Here is a 20,130-nt window from a genome sequence, read left to right as displayed (position 1 = left end):
TTAGCATACTGACACAGGAACAGAAAACCAAACACCACATGTTCTCACTTAAAAGTGGGAGCTGAACAATGAAAACGCATGGACACAGGGAGGAAGACAACACACAATGGGGCCTGTGGGGGGATGAGGGGGGGAGGGAAAGCATCAGGATAAATAGCTAATGCTTGTGGGGCTTAATACCTAGGTGATGGGTTGATGGGTGCAGCAAACCACCATGGCACATATTTATCTATGCAACAAACCTGCATGTCCTGTGCATGTGTCCTGGAAATTAAAATTTAAAAAAATTAGTGCTTATCGACAATGCACCTGGTCACCCAAGAGCTCTGATGGAGATATAAATAGAGATTAATGTTTTTAATGCCTGCTAACACAGTATCCTTTCTTCAGCCCATGGACGAAGGAGTAATTTCGAATTTCTAGTCTTGTTATTTCAAAAATACATTTTGTAAGACTATAGCTGCCATAGACAGTGATTCCTCTGATGGATCTGGGTAAAGTAAATTGAAGGCCTTCTGGAAGGGACTCAGCCTTCTAGATGCCATTAAGAACATTCATGATTCCTAGGAGGAGGTCAGATTACCAGCATTAACAGGAGTTAGTTGATTCCAACCCTCATGGATGACTTTGAGGGGTTCAAGACTTCAGTAGAGGAAGTAATTACAGATGTGTTGACTATGGAAAGAGAAGTAGAATCGGAAGTGGAGCCTGAAGATGTAACTAAATTGCTGCAATCCCATCATCAAACTTGAACAGATGAGGAATTGTTTCTTACGGATGAGCAAAGAAAGTGATTTCCTGAGATGGAAGCTACTCCTGGTGAAGACTGAACGTGAACATTTTTGAAATGAAAGTAAAGAATATTACATCAACCTAGTTGATAAAGCAGCAATAGGGTTTGAGAGGACTGACTCCGATTTTGAAAGAAGTTCCACTGCAGGTAAAATATTATCAAGCAGCATTACATGCCACAGAGAAATCTTTCATGAAAGGCAGAGTCAATCGATGTAGCAAACTTCATTGTTGTCTAATTTTAGCAAATCACCACAGCCAGCAGAACTTTCATCTGCTACTACCCTGATCAGTCAGGAGCCATCAACATTGAGACAACGCTGTCCACAAGCAAAAGATTAGGACTCAGTAAAAGATCAGGTGATCTTTAGCATTTTTTAGCAATAAAATATTTTTAAATTAAGGTCTGTATACTTTTAGACATAATGCTACTGCACAAAATAGACAACAGTACAGTGCAAAACTAACTTTTCTTTTTTATTACACTTTCAGTTCTAGGATACATGTGCGCAACGTGCAGGTTTGTTACATATGTATGCATGTGCCATGTTGGTGTGCTGCACCCATTAACTTGTCATTTACATTAGATATATCTCTAATGCTATCCCCCCAACCCCACGACAGGCCCCGGTGTGTGATGTTCCCCTTCCTGTGTCCAAGTGTTCTCATTGTTCAATTCCCACCTATGAGTGAGAACATGTGGCGTTTGCAAACCTAACTTTTATATGCACTGGGAAACCAAAAAATGTATGTGACTTGTTTTATTTTGACATTCATTTTATTGTTGTGGTCTGGAACTCAACTGTAGTATCTCCAACGTATGCCTGTAATCATATTTTTTTCCAGGATCAAATAATTGTAGACTTGCATAATGATTATGTTACTTCAAAGAGTAGAATATGTAATCTATCTCAGTGGTTGAAAGGGACTTAGCTTTGAGCCTATGCATTCTATGCATACTGAATCGTTTTCAAGGATGGACTGGAAATGGCTTGAATTGTAACCTCCTCTATCCTGGTGTGGCCCACTGCTCAGGCAAGTGAAGTTGGTCTTCGGGTTCCCAAGACCCTCTCTTCTAAACTTCTGAATTAAAAAGAAGAATAAAACTTCCAAAGGACTCTATATAAATAATAGTTGAAATTTGAAGAAGCTTTTGTGTTATTTAAACAAATGGAGATTAGAAATAAAAGTATAATATGTCTAAGTGTTGAGTATTATGAGAAGCAAATAGAAAGCTAGAATTATGTAGATTGGAAGGCCTGATACACTGAGTCTTAATTGCACTCTGCTGTTTTTCCATAGTGATACTGAATTAAGTTACAAAATGTATTTTCTTTTTCAGATACCACTCTGGGACAATAAGAGGAACTAGCATTGTTCTGAGACCAAACTGTGGACTTCTAGAGTGTTCTGCTACAGTACATGTGGGAGATGATTGTGAAAGTGTTTATCTTACCCTGAGAAAACCTGAGAAAAGAAAATCTTTCTAAATGACCTAGAGAAACACACATAACTGAAAAAATGTATAAATAATAATATCTCTACCTATATATGTTAAAATATATTCTAGACTTCTAGAGTGTTCTGCTGCAGCATATGTGGGAGTTGATTGTGAAAGTGTTTATCTTACCCTGAGAAAAACTGAGAAAAGAAAATCTTTCTAAATGACCTACAGAAACACACATAACTGAAAAAAATATATAAATAATAATATCTCTGCCTATATATGTTAAAATGTATTCTACCTATGATTATCAGATGACAGTTGGCATCAAGTATGCTGGACAACTGGCATGAAGATATGACTTTTTTTTCTGAAATATTTTTAGAATCTTCCAGTTTTTACAAACTCAAACCTAAGCCCAAAATGTACATTTGCATTTGCTGTATTTAAACCTTAGGAAATTTTTCCATCTTGTTGAATTCATGTCCATGTTTTACTTCCATGCTTTTCTAAGAACTAAAGGGACCACTATTTTAGGGTTTCTAAATGGAATTAATTTGCGTATCTGAAACACATCTCTGCATATTTCTCTAGAAAAACCACGTAGGGTACCCTATTTGCTATGTATGCAGAAGAACTGTGGAATGTGGAATGAAAGAAATTAAAGATTTCCACTGTATAGATCTTTTCTTCGGTGGAATATGTTCTTAAAACTTTCCTAAAATAGATATTTTATTTTATTTTGTTTTATGGAGTCTTGCTCTGTCACCCAGGCTGGAGTACAGTGGCACGATCTCAGCTCACTGCAACCTCCGCCTCCTGGGTTCAAGCAGTTCCCCTGCCTTAGCCTCCTGAGTAGCTGGGATTACACCATCATGCCCAGCTAATTTTTGTATGTTTAGTGGAGATGGGGTTCCACCATGCTAGCCAGGATAGTCTTGAACTCCTGGCCTCGAGTGATCCACCTGCTTCAGCCTCCCAAAGTGCTGGAATTACAGGCATGAGCCACTGTGCCTGGCCCTAAAATTGATTTTTAATTGTGCTTTTTGAGAAAAAAGTTCTTAGTAGCTACTGTGAAGAAAGACCAGCAGGGGTTCCCAGGCCATGTAAAGGACTTGGTCTTCATCACAGGACAGTATGTTATGTAGCCACTGAAGGGCATGGAGTGACAAAATCAAACATGCAGATGGCGGCATTCTGTTCAATTCTGTATTTGATTTTTGTCACGGCAATTCTGACACTGCAATGAGTTATGCAGCGCTAGAGACTGTTTTGCTCACTGTTGTATACCTCACATTTATCACAGCGATGAGCACTTAAAGGAGGTAGAACAGTAAGTATGTGGTAGATGAACTGAAGAAGAAACAATCAAAATATATACATTAGAAAGCATGCCTAAACCTACATAAGAAGAAACTGATTTTGTCTGTTTATAGTATTTTTAAGAGATTCCAACTGTGTGTGTGTCTGTTGGCCACATAGTGTCCTCAAACCCTAGACACTGACAGTCACAGAGGCAGTCCTGATGGAAATGTAGGTAGACTGTAGAGAATGTGTTTTCTTTCAGAAGTTCAAAAAGTGATAACCCTGAAAATGAAGTGTTTTTCAGAACTCCCAAATCTAGATGGAAACGATTTCTTCTTTAGATTTAGTGAGTCAAGTTCCATTGCTTGGGCATGAGTGCAGCAGAGTACAATTATTAAAAAAGTGACTAGAAGGGTCATTCTCCACTGACTTTAGGAATGTAGTTGCTAGTTTGACAGAGGCATGGTCCTGGAAGTGATGCTTTGGAAGGCAGGCTGTGTGCAGGATGCTCGGGAGGAGCTGAGGACGGCTGCTTGATATTCAAGGGAAAGATTCCTCTTTAAGTCTCTGGATAGTCAACAGAAAGCCATCATAGGCTTCAGATATATTAATGTATTTTAGAACTACCAGTAATGTTTTCAGCTTTGTTGGCATAAACTTTTGATAATTTTTATTAAATTGCTGACGCCAAATGAGGAAGATGTCATTGGTTGCCTGCATCCTGTTGGCAGTGTGGCCGGAGCACCCAGTTTCCTTTCTCTCTGCAGTTGGTCTGGGGAAATTGCTATAGGAGAATCATGGCACATCAGAGCTCACTTCTGTGATTCCAGTGAGGCTGCATTCCTTCAGGCTTGACTCTAGGATTGGGGGGTGTGTGTTCTTTTTTTTCTAGAGTGACAAGAGTAGGAAAAGAGTAGAGTGGACCGGTTAGCTTATTACCAATGCTGTGCAACAAAAGACAGTAGGCTCCATGGTGGGGCTTTGGAGGAGGCTTCTCTGTGCCCTCTCAGACCTCAAGCATGATGGCTTTTAAAATGCTTGTCGTGGCCAAGTCACACATTCAAAGTGGAACAGGTGTTGTGGTGCCCACACGTGTCTCCTTGCTTACTGTTGCTATGCCCTGGCCTGACTTACTGTCAACTCCTGCATTCCTTTATCTATGGGCTTGTTTTCTGGCCACCAAAACCCACGGTGTTGGCCCATGCAACAGAGCAGCAATGGGGTTACTTTGATGTGTGGGGGAGGGAATTAATATCCCCTGGGAGTCGTTCTCAGCCAATGAGAGAGATGGAGGATAAATCCCTTCAGTATTTCATCGCTTGGATGCAAGGCGAGGCCTCTGGGCACATGCTCTGCCGTGGCTCCTGGAACTTTCTGGGGCCTCAGCGCCTACTGGTCTGATGAGGCTGCATGCACTGGCTGTCTCCACTCCCTTGTCTCATGGCCCTGCTCCCACTGTGATGTTTCCTTCACATCCCCAATAAACTACCTGAGCTCAAATCCTTGTCTCAAGGTCTACTCCTGTGAGGACCAAAAAGACATTATGCAAATCAAGTAACAGTGACAATCTGGAGTGAGGCTGAGCAGCCACATAGAGGAAGCTCATTATACCCGCAGACCACTGCCTGATGCTGTGAAAGTCTTTGGCCTGTATCACTCTCTGTGTAGTTACAGCAAGCAATACTAAAAGTGAAAACAACGTTCCTTAACCCAGTATGATGATTTATCTATGTTCACTCTTTCTATATACTCTTCTTCAATATTTAAAAAGGCTCAAGGAGATGAACTCTAGATGTTTATTCTTCTATATGAATTGAAGTTGTGCTTGAGAAGGGTAAGAACATTACAGGATCAGCTCTAAAGGATCTTGATCATTTTTAATCTATCCCCATAGGAAAATGTGGCCATCTCCATGGTTGTTGAGGTTGTCCTTTTCAGGATAAAGGATCATACTATATTTCAGATAAAAATTCACCTTTAGAATAATGTCTGTTATTTCTAATTTTTCCCATTGGTTCATGGAACAAAGACTTATTCTGCACTTACTGTGTGTGAGGTCTGTAATAGAATCCAGTGATTCATGTGTTTTGAGAAGTATTTAATGAAGAAACATAACTCTAATACTTTAAAAATTTTATTAACAATTTAAACCCATTTATTCAGTAGGAAGTATATTTTCTCTGCTCTGAACACCCAGATCACTTATATTTTATTTTTCTGATGGCATTTACATTTTAGCTTGCAATTTTTTTTTGTAAACATCTTCTGTAAATAGTCTCTACTAGATTATAAACTCCTTGAGGAACAAACCATGTAGTATTAGCATCATTGCTCCTATGTTGCTTAAAATATACTCTATTTAAAATAGAAGCCAAGTAAATATTTCTTATATAACTCTTTCAGGTAATATTCCTTCTAAAACTTGTTCATGATGAAACTTAGTTACCACTTTCATATCCATGCATAATTTATTGAGATCGTCTTAGACTTCTCTACACTTGGGCATTTTATTATTTAGAGAAACACAAGAAAACAAGACAACTAAATATCATATTCCTTCTTAGTGATTAGCATACTGGGGGGATAGGCTGGGAAGGTGAATTTCTGCTTTGAGTTGGTACATGGATAAATGGTCTCCAGGTTTCTCCCCATTGTTAAGATTCTATAAATTAGTTAGTAGGGGAAACGTGCTTATTGATGGCTGAGCAAGACCAGTGAAAGAGAAGGTTCTTCTTTTGCTATTAAGAGCACATCCCATTTAGCTTATGTAAACTTAATGGTCATAAAAAGCATTTCCATATGATGAGTGCATCTAGATAATTCTACTAAAAATCTAATGCCATTGCCAGTATGGAGTTTAACTATTCAGGTACCAAGAAACTTGGTGAAAATTCATAGGTAACTGGATTATTTCTTGAATTTTACTTGATGAATACTTTTGAGTGAATGTGAGAGACCACATGGATTTCTTATTCACCTGGATTTTTAAAGGAATAGGTGGGTTAAAGTGAATAAATCTAGTCTGGGCATTGATGAAGGCATGGCAGTCTTTGAAGTGAATGGTAGGGATATGAGTGTGATTTACTATTATCATAATTGAGGTTTTGTTGGTTGAGGTTTTATTGGTCGAATTTATACACAATTCTTAATATACGTATCTGAAATAATCTAAGAAGCCATGTATTTTTTTTTTAACAACCAGAAAATAGTGTAGGATATTTAATTGTGGGAGGCTTTGACTGTCTTGGGCATCAGCCTCCTCCTGCCACTGGAGGTGCTGTGACCCACGGTGGGAGAACCCATGGAATCCGATTGGGAACCCACTTCCTCCTCCCCACCAGACCCTTCCAGTGGCTCCTCCTCCCCGCCATAATTATTGTTATTACGGATTAATGTGGAGAAGGCAATCTTCATAAGAACCAGAGTTGCTGCTGTAATTTCCTCTAGTTGGCCTGGAGGGCTCCCAGCGTTAGGCCAGTGTGTGGGTCAGGCCAGACACAGAGAAGGCAGCATGGCACAGCACCTAGTAAATAGAAGCGGGTCATTACCTGGAGACCCCAGCGGCAAGTGGGCTGCCCACCAGGCCGCCAGGAAGTCTGCAGACAGCAGGCAGCCCAACCAGCAGGAGGGAAGTCCCAGAGAGAGAGGACCTGTAGGACTGGGCCTTTAGTGAGGCTGGTGGGCGTTATTCCTCAGGCCTTCCCTTGGGGAGTGGCGGTTGGCTGGCTTAAGCAAAACACACATGATGGGGACCTTTCTTACCTGACTCTGGGCTTGGTCAGGTTTCATCGTGGTCAGCTGCTGTGAGAGATGCTGGGGTTGGTGAGATGAGGAACCAGCTGTCTGCATTGCATGGGAAGGGGAAGTTTTAAAGAAGCTGAAGATATAATAACTGGATATGACTGGATTTCAAACAACTTACGGCAGGCCTAGAAATAGGTGGTGAAACAACATAAAATTATAGTAATTCACTGCATGGTTAGATGTTAATGAGACCTGGCATCAAACTTCTCAGATCAAGTCAGATGGCGTAGTCGAATAGAGGGGAACTAGACCCAGGAAGAGAGAGAGGTGAGCAGGAGCTGGAGGAAAGGATTGTGTGTATGTGCCAGGCTGTGCTAGGTACTTTCACACATGCAATTTTATTTAATTTTCACTGAAATTTTGCAAAGGAGGTATTTCTTCAGGCCCACTGATGGAGCTTGCTGGAAGTCTGGATAAACTTGCTGGGGGGTCAGTCACGTAACTTGTAAATGAAAGAGCTGGCTTCACACCCAAGCCTACGTGACACCAAAGCCCTTGATTCCAACAGGACACAGGAGGGAAGGAAGGAGGGAGGATGAGAGAGAGGGAGGGAGACAGAGAGAGAGAAGGAAAGCAGGAAAGGAAGGAAGGGGAAGGGAAGGGAGGAAGGAAGGGAGGAAGGCAGGCAGGAAGGAAGGGTAATACTCATTAATAAAGGGCCACAGGAGGGTGGAGGGGAAAGGAGGGAGGGAGAAAGGAAGGAAGGAAAATACTCATGAATAAAGGGCCACAGCGTGGCAGGGTGGACACAGGCAGGAATGCCACCAGGAGGTGCTGGGTGGCTTAGCGTCCCGCTTGGGCCTTGCAGATCCACTGCACTCACAGGGCGATGGGTGGGTCTCCTGGAGGGTGCTGCTTCACTTTGCCTCAAATCACCTAAGTTGAGCCTGGCATAAGAATATTATTTCGAATCAGTTATTGTGGGGAAAGGGCATGGAAAATTATTAGGATTGTCTTGAAATAGTGAAAAGAATGCTCCAAGGAAGAAGTTTTATGTGCCTGGGGTGTTTTACTTGGCCTTGGCTTTCCATGGCTGAAATACAATCAATCAAATTCTGAAAATAATTATTAAAATAATTACCCCTTGCTTGAGAAAGGAAAACTGATTAGATCCAAAGTTTAAAAGTCTCCACAGGCAGATGGAGGAACCAGGAAGGGCTTGGCCGTCGGCAGGCCTTGCAGCAGGCGCTGGGCTGAGGCCTGGGGGGTGCTCCCTCTCTCTTCCCCCGATGCCTGTGAGAGGGCCTTGGGCTCTGGGGGGGCCTCAGTGGTTAATGTGCAGTTTGTAAATGCACTTGCATTTATGAGCAGGACATCAGGATGCATTATTAATGCCCAACTGAGAAGAATAACAAGAGGCTTTTGTGGTTTATGCAGTAAACTGTGTTTTCACTTAAGAGGGGAACATAGTAAATACAAATTGATGATACAGGCAATAGTAATCATAAAACCACAGCACAGGCAGGCTGACAAGAGAGGTCCCGTGCCAATTTGCAGCTATTTCCATGGCACCCATTTGCCTTTAGAACATTTCCATCCTGGGTAGTTGGGTATCAGCAAATACTCCTGTCACTTTAGGAAGCTTTGTTTATGCACAGATCTCTGAGTTACTGTGGTCTAGAAAGACCAATTATTGTTCAGATACAATTTAGCTGACAAACTTATTTAATGGTTATCATTTTCAGAACACAGCTCTTTCATTTTTAAATAATGTGATTAAGAATACGATGAATTGAAACCAATTTTTCTTTTTTTAAAATTTCTAATAATAGAAAAATACTAGTTCTTATTGAGACATTTTTTTTTTACACTTCTTGTTCTGAGAGAACCTGGTGTTTACGAAAACTTTAGGGTTTTCAGCAATTAAAGAATATGCATGTCAACAAAGAGACAGCTTGGACATGCAGGTCTCTGGTACATGAATCCTTGATTTATGAGTCATTGGACAGCAAAAGTGGGCTTTTCTGGCTGCACCCACATTACTGAAGCCACAGCTACAGGAGCCATTGCTTTTGGTCAGGACCATCTCAGCGGCAGTTTGGGTAAAATGGGTTTCTATGGGCTGGCCAGGTAGTCTAAATCACCATGTGTAGTTACCTGGGGAAAGAGACGTTAATTGCAAACAGTCAGGTTGGAAAGGGTGATGGGAGTGTAACCCATTCTCAGGTTGAGAGCTACCCTCAATGATTCATCAAGTCAATTCTATGTAGGCTTACTTCTAAATGTGACATATCAGAATATCTCCCCAACAAAGCCCTTGAAAGAACACTTAAGGTCAAGATACAGAAAGCCTAGCAGCAGTTCTCATGGGGTTCTTCTTAAAACAGCAACAACAACAACTGTTTCTGCGTATTTGAATATTTCAGATATTTGTCTAAAATTTGCAGTATTATGGATGTCAGATTTACAAATTATTTTCTTTCCACTCATCATAATCTATGCTTTTTATAGAAAGGAAAAGCACATCCTCAAATTCCATCTTTGTCACTTTTAGCAATAAACAATCAATTTAGGAACAAAGAAAAGACCTCATGTACATAAAAGTAAAGAGGTTGGTTGATAGTGTGTTTATGTCATGCAAGATGTGGTCTATTTTAAAGAAAACAAAGAGCACTAGAGATTTTACTCTCGTTTATTACTTATTTTTAAATTATGCATATAGCTTTCATTTTCTTAACAAAAGATGGCATAAGTGATCACAAAAGGAATTGGGCAATTTATTTGGGGAAAATTTCTCCTTTAATAGTAAAAAACAAATTTGCAAAGAGTATAAAGGTTCAGCTGCAGAGCCATCCAGCCCCAGAGATCGTCTTTCTGATTTATCCCAAGCCTTTCCAACATATTCACCTCTCTGTCTCTGTCTTTCTCTGACACTTTTATTTATGATGTTGCTGTTTAGTGATCACAGAAGCTGCCCAATGTAAACATTTCCCATTTCCTTTTCATAAACCATAGAAAAGTATAAGAAGGACTGGTATTTCTGAATCTCTTTGTTCAGAAAACATGGAGCTGGATATAGTGGTTGCATGACTGATTTCTGAGCATAAGTGGCTAAATTATTCAGAAATGAAAACTATGTGCTTTAATGTTAGATTATGGTTTTGCATTCTTTAGTTTGTCATAGAATTTATTGCTCCGAAGAATGATTACATGATGATTTCAGATTAGGGCCAGATGTATATCCAGAATGTAAAACTGCAGAGAGAAATATATAACATATGGTCTGGAATTCTTAGGAAAGTTATGAAACTTCTGGGTCTCAAGAATTATTATGACCTGAATGTTACAAAATGAGGTCACTTTAAAGATATTTATACTTTTTAAAATTACAGTTGTGTCATTAGCTGAAAGAGAATGAGATACTGAGAGGTTTGGGGCCAAAAACTTAGTGGCACAAACTTCTTGTCTCTGTAGAGTGTGTATTATATTCTTACCCCAGTGTCTGCAAGCCTGTAGCACCCTCTTCATGGAAAGAGGAACACATCTGCTCTTCATGAGTCGAATTGCTGCTCTTCGATAAGCTAGCCGCATGGTTGGTGGAACTGGTACCCACAGACACTAGGATGATTCTGGAGGCCTGGGTTATTTTCCTTCTTGAGGGTTGTAGCTACTTTTAGATTAAGTTTGAGCACATTGCTAGGTGTTATGGAAAAAATGTTTGTGTCCCTCCCAAATCCATGTGTTGAAGCTCTAACCCCTAATATAATGGTGTTTGAAGGTGGGGCCTTTGGGAGGTGATAAAGATTAGACGAGTTCACGAGGGTGGGGTCTCCTGATAGGATTAGTACCCTTATAAGCAGAGACACCAGAGAGCTCCTTCTTTCTCTCTCCCCGAGTGCACAAAGAAGAGATCATGTGTATAGCGAGACAGCAAAGATGCCGTCTTCCAGCCAGGGAGAAGTCCTCTCCAGAACCTTACCTTGCTAGCACCATGATTTCAGTCCCAGCCTCCAGAACTCTGAGACAATAATCACTCAGTCTATGGTATTTTCATATGGCAGCCTGAGCAGACTACAGCATCGGGTGTAAAAAGAGAAGATTGAACTAAATAAAAGAGACTCTCTTACCCTCTGTAGTAGGCTGAATAATGGCCACCCAAGATAAGAGGTCCTAATCCCTGGAACCTATAAATGTGACCTTATAAGGAGAAAAGTTAAAAGATCCTTTTTTTTTTTTTGAGACAGAATCTTGCTCTGTCACCCAGGCTGGAGTGCAGTGGCACGATCTCTGCTCACTGCAACCTCCACCTCCCGGGTTCAAGCAGTTCTCTGCCTCAGCTTCCCAAGTAGCTGGGATTACAGGCACTCACCACCATGCGGCTAATTTTTGTATTATTAGTAGAGACGGGGTTTTATCATCTTGGCCAGGCTGGTCTTGAACTCCTGACTTCGTGATCCACCCACCTCGGCCTCCCAAAGTGCTGGGATTACAGGCAAGTTAAAGATCTGAACATGGGAAGAGTATCCTTAATTCTCCAGGTGGGCCCTACATCCAATCACAAGTGTCTTTATAAGAGAGGGACAGAGGGAGACCCCCACACACACAGAAGAGGAAGAGGGTATGTGACCATGGAGGCAGAGATTGTAGTGATGTGGCCACCAGGAACGAGAGGAAAAAAGTGGGTTTTCCCCTAGGACCTCAGGAGGGACCATGGCTCTGGTGACACCTTGCTTTTGGAGTTTGGGTCTCCAGACCTGTGAGACAATTACTTTGTTGTTTTAAGCCACTCAGTTTGTGGTAATCTGTTATCTGCCACAGGAAACTAGTATCCTCCAACTTCTTACTACTTCTGACTACAGGGCTTGTTAACTGGATATGCAAAGCTCTTACCTTGAGGTTTGGGCTTCCCTCTGTAGGTAGCACAATTCAAGTCTTAAGCCTGGCTGTCTTATAGAACAGGAGAAGGTCTGAGAGAAATTATTTTACCCTCTGGGTAATTGCTGACAATAACATGTCTCCTCTCAGGCCCAGAGATCAGACTCAAGTACAGTGTGTGTGATGGTATTTGGCAATTTAGCCTTTTGTTACTTCTATAGGATAGTCCATTGACTATGTCAAGGGCATGGTGCAGAAAAGACAACTGATGATAATTAGAAAATTACTCTGCTACCAAATTGCATCTTAATTCTTTGAAAGCGCTACATTAATTTTCTTTTTAATATTTCTGCTTTGCTTTCTGTTTATGGCAAAGAATGCTTGAGGTGATGTTTCTGGAGTATGAACCTTTTATATGGCTACCAAACAAGTAGAGAAAATGTTAGTCTAATAACAGCCTCAACATTATCCTTTTTCTATAAATTATTCTAATGTTTGGATTAGAAGAAAGCCATTTGGTTGTTGGAAAGGTCATTTTATTCTCAAAGGACCAAGAGAAGGGGATCCTCTGAGAACTCTTTTACTCGAAAAGGCCAAAAAAATCAGGCCAAAATTAATCGGAAGTTTGATTTTGAATCTCTGTTGGGGATTTGGCTGAGGATCAGCCCAATAATGGATAGCACATGCATAAACTCTTCTGCTACCTCCATCTTCTCCTCTGGATTTCCTTCCTTTTTTGAGATCTGCATCGAATGTTTTTCGAGTGTCTACGCTTGTTGTTCATATTTGCCAGGAAAAAAACAGTATGTGCCTTGTTCTCTTGTCAGTCAACTTCTTCTTGTGAATGTTATAGATGGCTGGGCCAATCGCCCAGTTCCCTATTTTTCTGCTTTAAATGATCAAAACTTAAAGCAATAAATACTAACAAATACCATTGTGTCATTTTTCTAAAATCTTTCTGGTAATCTCTGAAGCTACTAATTAGTTACTCATGAAGAAAATAAAGCATAAACAAAAGCTCTGCAAATCCCTGCCTTCCTGTTCATGATGAGAAACTGAACAAACAAATATTTCCAGAGTTAATACCTGAGAAGTTATGCTAGAGATTGCATTAAAAAAGTATACTCTGCACAGGGGATTCAACTGTGTGCTAGAGAGTCTCATTGTTGAATTATTTCATTTCCCCCATCTTTGGCCTTTTAGGGGGTTACCTACAATCTAGTTAAAGAATCACTTATATTTTTAATTCATTCAGCATCTGAAGCATTCACATCTTTGCCATGTGTTAAATTTGAGTAAAGCCCTTGAAGTGTGATTACAGAAGAAAGGATGCTAAAAAGAGGAGAATATCTCCCACACGTGTAGACAACCAGTATTCAGGGATCAGAAGAGCCAACAGTTCTTGGCCGCCGTTATGATAGAGGCCTGGTTTTGACCAAATCTGAGATGTGCAAGTACAATATGCAGCAGCCCTGGGGAAAGCGCTCAGGCTTAAGCAAGCCCTGTCGAGGAGATTCTAGATATCTTAATCATCATCTATATCTGGAGCTCAGTAATTCCCAGATGGGCCATACAGTGTGACTGAAAAATGTTTCTCAGCTCAGAGATGTCAACAATGCACATTTTTTCCTCCATAGATTTGTCCACCTTAATTTGGTGATTGTAACTAAACAGTGTTTCCTATTTGTACCAACCAGAAGAATTTTAAAAATTATTCATTAAAACAGTTTTATTCACTCAGTCATGAACATTCCCAGACATTTGTGGCCTTCTGGATTCTGAATAAGGTAAGTCTCATAACATGTACATGGAGGCTTGAAAACAACGTTGAAAACAACGAGGGCCATCTGTATACGAAGTGGGCAGCTCATCATAAGAGACCATGGTTATTGGCTAATGTTACGTGTTTCTATTCCAGAGAGTTACAATTAACAGCACCAGTGATCATTGTAATGCAGTGCTCTAGGTTTCCATGAATTGAAACTTTCTGTTTTGTAAGTACCTGGTGCCAACCAATTGTGCAATTGGAGCTCTACCATAGTTAAAGTTTTCTGAGTTGTTACAAACTAAGTAACACCTTTAATTTGCCAGAGAAAATTGGGGGTGTTCAATGCATAAAAATTCCATTCTCCTTATCTAAAAATTAGCGAGATTTTAGTAAGTTTAACGTTTATCTAATGTCTATGTGAGATCCTATGCTAGGGATTAATGAGTATAGCACATAGAATTTCTTTGGGGCAGAGAGACAAAATGAAAAAAAAAAAAAACATTTAAGCCGGCTGTGGTGGCTCATGCCTGTAATCTCAGTACTTTGGGAGCCCGAGGTGGGTGGATCAAAAGGTCAAGAGATCAAGACCATCCTGGCCAACATGGTGAAACCCCGTCTCTACTAAAAATACAAAAATTAGCCGGGCATGGTGGTGGGCACCTGTAGTCCCAGCTACTCGGGAGGCTGAGGCAGGAGAATCACTTGAACCTGGGAAGCGGAAGTTGCAGTGAGTAGAGATGGCGCCACTGCACTCTAGCCTGCCGACAGAGTGAGACTCCCTCTCAAGAAAAAGAAAAAACATTTAAATGTGATAAATATATAGGGGCAATGGAAACAGAGATTTGGGGACACTGAGCTCAGCCTGAGGAGGCTAGGAGAGGTGATGCCTAACCTGAATCTTGAAGTATACATAGGAGTTTAGCAAATACAACTGAGAAGGACAATTCACAAAGAAAGAAGAGCATAAGCAAAGGCACAGACGCATACACATCTATGTAGGCATGATAGCTTGGAATTTTGGGAAGCAAAATGCAATCTAGAAACTGGTGAGAAAGCAAATGCGGACATCTGGTCATAAGAAACCGTGGACTCCATGTGGAGAATATTGGGCCTTATCTTCCACACGTTAGAAAGGTCATTCCAGCAGTAATGGAGACAGTAATTATAATGCCCCAGGAAAAAGAAGATAAAGGATTAGGGTGAAGTAGTCTGGTAGAGATGGAGAAAGGAAGATGGATTTAAATTTCTTTATAGTTTTGGTTTCTTCTAAGTTTACAGTCTAGTAAATCATAACTGTGTGTGAGGTGAGCATCAACACATGAAAAACTATCCTGGGGCTGGTTGCAGTGACTCATGCCTATAATCCCAGTATTTTGGAAGGCCGAGGCGGGTGGATCACCTGAGGTCAGGAGTTCAAGACCAGCCTGACCAACATGGTGAAACCCTGTCTCTACTAAAAACACAAAAATTAGCTGGGTGTGGTGGCGGGCGCCTGTAATCTCAGCTACTCAGGTGGCTGAGGCAGAAGAATCGTTAGGACCCAGGAGGCGGAGATTGCAATGAGCTGAGCTCACGCCATTGCACTCCAGCCTGGGCAACAAGACTAAAACTTTGTCTCAAAAAAAGAAAAAAAAACAAAAAAGAAAGACTATTCTGCATGTCAGGAAATCCTGAAGGCTGGGTTAACTCCTCTGGGGCAGCCCCAGTGAATCGTACTAGGAGCTCTGTAGGGATTGTGGAGATGGATGTTCTCTCTCCCTTTTCTGGTTAGAACCAATATAAAGGTCACAGTCTCAAGGTGTGTCACGTGACTCCAATAGGCAGAAGATGGAATAAAATCCATTGAAGCCAGTAAGGTAAGCAGAATTTTTGTTCCCATCCTTTGGGAAACTATGAACATTTTAGCTAGAATTTATTAAAAAAAACAAAAACTGTAGCCCTTTTGTCTCTTGGTCACAATAATTATAGAGTCAGCTATTGAAGTGTACAACATTTTAAGGATGTAGTTTCCTTCTGATAAAATGAGCTAAAATAATGGCATCACTTTAAAAGTTAAAATAGTATGTAAACTGTAATAATATTTTGTAACAACACTTTAATCCATTTGCTTTTACTTCTACATAGATACCTAGAAGTCATCTATCCACATTCAGTATGCAATTACTGAGCTACTACCTTGTGACATGCACTGAGCTACTTGATCAAGGCATAAAGAAAAAGAAGTGATTTTGCCATTAATCACTTGTAGTAATCTCTGCAAATCTCTTGATGTTAGTTTATTCATGCATCTAAAAAAAAAAAGACATTTAGCCAGATGTCCTATGAGGTCCTTAATTTCTCTCTAAGCATTATTTTGTCTACGCCTGAAAAATTTTAACATTTTGCATTTCATGACAATTTTATTTAATCACTGAATGATATCTTTGTGATTTCTTGTTTCACTCATTAATTGTTTCAAAGTGTTTAATTTCTAAACATTTGAGATTTTCCTATATATTTTCTTGTTGATTTCTAATTCAATCCTATTTTGGTCAGAAAACATGACTTGAAACTTTTAAATTTGAGACCTTAAATTACTAAGCATATGGACCATTCTAGTAAATGTAGCTTACATACTTGTAAAGAATATGTATTCTGTTGTTGGGTGGCTGGGTAGCTCTATAAATATCAGTTTACTCTAGGTTACTGATATTGTTGTTCAAACATTCTCTGTCTTTGTGCTGATTCTTTTGTTGACCTCATCTATAAATTGCTGGCCCACAGGCTGTCAAATTAAGAATGATTTTTGCATTCTTAAAAGGTCACACACACACACAGACTCAAAAAGAATATGTCCAAAGCCTGAAATATTTACTCTTTGGTCCTTTGGGAAAAAAGTTGACAGACTCTCGTATTAAAATATATAATTTGGAGTGTGGAATTATCTTTGTTTTTCTTTAATTGGATCAAGTTTTGATTCATGTACTTTGAAGCTTTGTTAAATTCATAACTTGCACATCTTCCTGATAATTTGACTACTTTATCATACTGTCTATCTTTACCTCTGGTAATTCTTTTGTCTTTAAATTTGTATTATGTTATATTAATTGAGACCTGTAGCTTTCTCATGCTTATGTTTGCATGGCATATCATTTTCTATCCATTTACTTTCAGTATATCTGTAATTATACCTAATCTACATTTTTGGTAGACAACATATTATTTGATTTTTAACATACATTCTAGTAATTTCTTCATTTAGTTGCATCATTCAGCTCTTTAACATTTAATGTAATTATTCTGTAGAAAAAAACCCCAAAAACTAAAAACATTTAATGTAATTATTCCAATGGTTAGATATGAAGATATCATTTTATTATTTGTTTTCTACTTATCCCTTCCCTTGTTTGGATTATTTGAATACTTTTATAATTTCAATTTAATTTTCTTATTGACTTTTAGCTATATTTCTTTGCATTATTATAGTGATTGTCCTAGAGATTATGGTACATAACTTAAGCCTTTTACTGCCCACTTTAAGTTAATATTTTACCACTTCCTATAAGATATAGAAACCTTACAACACTACATGTCTATATATACTCATATTCTTGATGCTATAGTTGTTTGTGCTACACCTCTGTTTTAAATGGCAAATAAGAGTAAGGGAATGTGACTCACTCACAGTTTCCAGTGATCTTCATTCCTTTCTGAGAATCCAAGTTTCCATCTGCTATCATTTTCTTCAGTCTGAAGACTTTCTTTAGAAACTTTTATAATGATTTCCTTAGTTTATCTTTTATCTGAAAATATTTCTATTTTGCATTAATTCTTTAAGTATAGGTTCACCAGTTACAGAATTCTGAGTTGTTCAGCCTCTTGTTTGACCACTTGAAAGATGTTGTTTCCCTCTCTTCTGGCCACTTTGACTTTTGATGAGACAACCCCACTAACTGAATTGTTTTTCTTTATTTAATGTGTTATTTTTCTCTTTCTGCTTTCAAGATTTGCTCATCCCTTTGATGTGGAAATTTTTGATTATGATGGACTTCATGTTTATTCTGTTAGGTGTTTGTTGATCATCTTGTGTCTTTAAATTTCTGTCTTTCATCAGATGGGGACATTTTCAGTCGGTATTTCCTCAGATATATTACTTTTCCCCCATTGCCTTTCTGTTCTTCTGGTACTCTAATTAGATTTATGTTGCATTGTTTTGTATTATTTAACAAGTCAGTCCCTGGTACTCTATTCGTGCTTTTCATATTTTAGCTTTTATTTCGTTTGTCTTAGTCTGTTTCTGTTGCTTATAACAGAATACCTAAAACAGTGTAATTTAAAAGAAAAGGAATTTATTTTTTTCAGTTATGGAGACTGAGAAATCCAAGGTTGAGGGGCTGCATCTGGTGAGGGCCTTTTTGCTGGTGAGGCTCTGTAGAGTCCCACAGTGGTACAGGGCATCACACGTTGAGAGGGTGAGCTTGGTCAGGTCTCTTTTTTCTTATGAAGCCAGTAATGTCACTCCTGTGATAACTCGTTAATCCCTGAGTGGATTAATCCATTCATGAGGGCAGAGCCAACATGACACAGTCGCCTCTTAAAAACTCAACCTTTAGGTATGCCATATTGGAGATTAAGTTTCAACATAAGTTTCCGAGGGGACAGATATCCAAACTATGGCACCATTCTTCACATTGTGCTGGGTCATATTCATTGCTCTGTCTTCAAGTTCACTTACTCTTTCCTCTGACATCTCCATTCAGCTATTACATTTATTCATCTAGGACCTAACTGGGACCCAATAGCAAGCCAAGAATTGATTTTTAGGAGAAGAATTACTTATTGCAGATAATTTATTTTTTCAGTTTTAGAATTTCCATTTGGCTCATTGTTATTATTTCTATTTCTAAGGTGAGATTTTGTAAAATTTCACTTATTGAGAACATATTTATTGTACCTGCTAAAGATAATTATCATAGCCACTTGAAAATCATCAATTATTAGTTTAAATATCTGAGTCATCTTGGGGTGATTCACAGGTGATTTTGTTTTCTCTTGAGAATGTGTTCCCTTTTCCTGGTTCTTTTTACTTTGGTAATTTTGGACATTATAACATTTTCTCCAATGCTTGTTTTAATTTTGCAGGCAATTGTCTTGTTTGAACTTGAACTGAAAACTTTATTAGATGGTGGCTCTGTTCTCAGTTTAGGTAGTTTGTCATTAGCTAAGCTGCTTTGAGTCTATTCTATGAAGGCAGGTTCCTAAGTCACTCAAAGATGTGGGTAGACATATTTTGGAATCTCTTCTTGGATTTTTCTGTTCCAAAGTTTTTCCCACTCTAAACAACAGTTTTCCCGAATCAGTTTTCTAATTTCCCAGGTCAGAAAAATTAAGTTTTCTCTGCTGGTGTCTCTGCTGCCTCATGTGCTATGCCAACAATACTTGTCCCCAAGCTAAAGGCCCTGAAAATGATACCTCCCTTTGTACAACTACCTTCCTGTAAGTATGTGTCTCCACTGCTGTTATGTCTGCTTCTGCTCACTCCTGATGATGCCTTCAGTCTGGTGCAACAAAAAACACCCATTTCATTTATAGCAGCCTGGATTAGTTCATTTTCAACCAGGATCCAATAGCAAGCCAAGAGCTGGTTTTTAGAAGAAAAGCTACTTGCTGAAGAGAGTGGAGCTTTGTTGCAAAACTCAGGGGCATGCTCTGTGATTTTCCTATTGGAATTTGCCACATGAATTTGCCACAGCCTCCCAATAAACTTATAGACACACTGAGGGTCTTTTCAATTCACTGAATCATAAAAGCTAACAGGCAAGGTATTTTGCCCTGTAGTCCAAAGGGTTGCTTCATAAATGAGTTAGAACAATACATTCAAATATGGAAGTGTTCTCTTTAAAATTTAACGGGCCAATTAAGCACAATAATTTTTTTAATGGTAGGTGTTCCCAGTGTAGCAAATTGTCTTTAACTTGGGAGGTGATATTTGAACATACCGTAGACAAATTGGCCTCCTGAATTTTTACGGGATTCACTCTTCATCCTTTGTCATGCATATGTCTTACCAGGGCATCTAAGGTACCGATGATTACTCTAGCATCAGGTCCCATCTTTGTGATGTCACCAATGCAGCGGACCAATAAAATATCTTTCGTTCAGGGGAGGAGGAGGATAGGATCAACATCTCTGATGATTGAATTTTGCATGGCAGGGAGCTATA

The 20,130-nt window shown here is 39.4% G+C and overlaps 2 long non-coding RNA genes across 3 annotated transcripts in view; one reads left to right on the top strand and one right to left on the bottom strand.

The window, feature by feature from the left end:
- LOC134760285 (uncharacterized) overlaps positions 1–2,915 on the top strand; it is a 116,343-nt gene extending 113,428 nt beyond the window's left edge. For both annotated transcript variants that reach the window (XR_010137546.1, XR_010137547.1), the window contains exon 2: positions 2,135–2,915. This is a non-coding gene — a long non-coding RNA (uncharacterized LOC134760285). The remainder of the gene's footprint in view (positions 1–2,134) is intronic.
- Positions 2,916–4,180: 1,265 nt separating this feature from the next.
- Positions 4,181–20,005, bottom strand: LOC129051497 (uncharacterized). Its single transcript, XR_008515801.1, has 4 exons — positions 17,593–20,005; positions 7,304–7,470; positions 6,928–7,064; positions 4,181–4,429 (listed from the first exon to the last, which is right to left on the bottom strand). It is a non-coding gene; the product is annotated as an uncharacterized LOC129051497 (long non-coding RNA).
- Between the last annotated feature and the right edge of the window lie 125 nt (positions 20,006–20,130).

This window comes from Pongo abelii, chromosome 17, assembly GCF_028885655.2.
Source record: "Pongo abelii isolate AG06213 chromosome 17, NHGRI_mPonAbe1-v2.0_pri, whole genome shotgun sequence".
NCBI lineage: Eukaryota > Metazoa > Chordata > Mammalia > Primates > Hominidae > Pongo > Pongo abelii.
The sequence above is the reverse complement of the archived record's forward strand: the minus strand, read 5'-3'. Positions and strand labels throughout refer to the sequence as shown.